The sequence below is a fragment of the Vombatus ursinus genome, unplaced genomic scaffold (genome assembly GCF_900497805.2).
Source record: "Vombatus ursinus unplaced genomic scaffold, bare-nosed wombat genome assembly UNPS02014813.1, whole genome shotgun sequence".
Taxonomy (NCBI): Eukaryota; Metazoa; Chordata; class Mammalia; order Diprotodontia; family Vombatidae; genus Vombatus; species Vombatus ursinus.
In genome coordinates, this window is record NW_020954591.1 from 32417429 (window position 1) to 32418762 (window position 1334).

Here is a 1334-nt window from a genome sequence, read left to right on the forward strand (position 1 = left end):
AGAGGAAAATAAAAAACTTGATGAGAAACTGGAGAAAGCCAAAGGAAAGAAGATTTGCATTAATAGATACTATTTAAAATCTTCAGTTCTGCATGCAACTGAGACTCCGTAAGACCATCCCAGTGTGTCTGTAATGCCTCTGTTAGCCCATTTTCAGTCTCACAAGTATTTTATACATGATTATTGTCTCTGAGCTTTATGAATTTTTAGATTGTCAGGATCTTCTGACTACATTCAAATTGTGTTTACCTACAACACTGATAGAGTACTCACCCAGAGGAAGAGCATCTGAAAATCAGGATGAAAAGAAAGCAAAGTCAGTCCTTACATCAAATCATGTGTTGGAGGCTAAAATTAGATCCCACCCACCAGGCAGACTGAAGACCTGTGTCACCACCCACCAAAGCATAGCCCATTTTCCACAGCCAATCCCTCAACCAAAAGGCTGCTGCAGGACCCCCTGGGGTCCTGCACCAAGGGTCCCATGGCATTGCTAAGGATGAAAGTGTTGTTCCCTGCTCTCTCTGAGGAAGAAGGAGACTGCTTTTAATTAGGAGCAAAAGCTGTTTGTTACAGAGATTTGTATTTTTTTTTGGTTTGATGGCATGATGCGTGTTACACATTTAATTAAAGAGGGTCTAATGAGTACTTCTAACAGCCCCAGGGTCAGAAAAGCCACTGCAGAGATTCATGCAAATGAATCGGGCTTTATTGCTTCCCCGTTGAGCAGTAGTGATACTTCCAAAGTGGCTCAGTTGGCAGGAGCCAATCTGTATTCCCACTTCCACCATGCAAATCCAGTGGGAAGGGGGAAGGAGGAGGGTGAGATGTCACTACAACCCTTTGAGACAGGCTCCACAAAGTTTCTCTAAATTTGATTTGGGAGTAAACCTAAGCCTTATAAAATAAAATCTACCAGATGAAAATGCTAGAAGCACAATACTTCACCAGGTTTCACTGTCAAGGGCCACATGGGGAAATAAGATATTTTGGAGAGCCATCATGTTTTGAATATCAGGTATAGCATAGTAAAAAAACTGAACTAGGACTTAGAAGATCTGGCTTTAAGTTACAACTTGACCACTTATTAGATCTATGACTTTGGGCAAGTGACAGCCCCTCTGAGACTCAGTTCCCTTATCTATAAAATGAGATAGGCCAATTAGATTATGGGGGGAAATAAGATGGAGGGAAGTACAGTTAGTAATCATCATAAATGTGAAAAAATTACAGCAATTTTCTCTGATAAAGGCTTCATTTGTCAAATATGCGGAAAACTAAGTCAAATTTATAAAAATAAGAGCCACTCCAACTGATGAAGTAATCAAAACTAT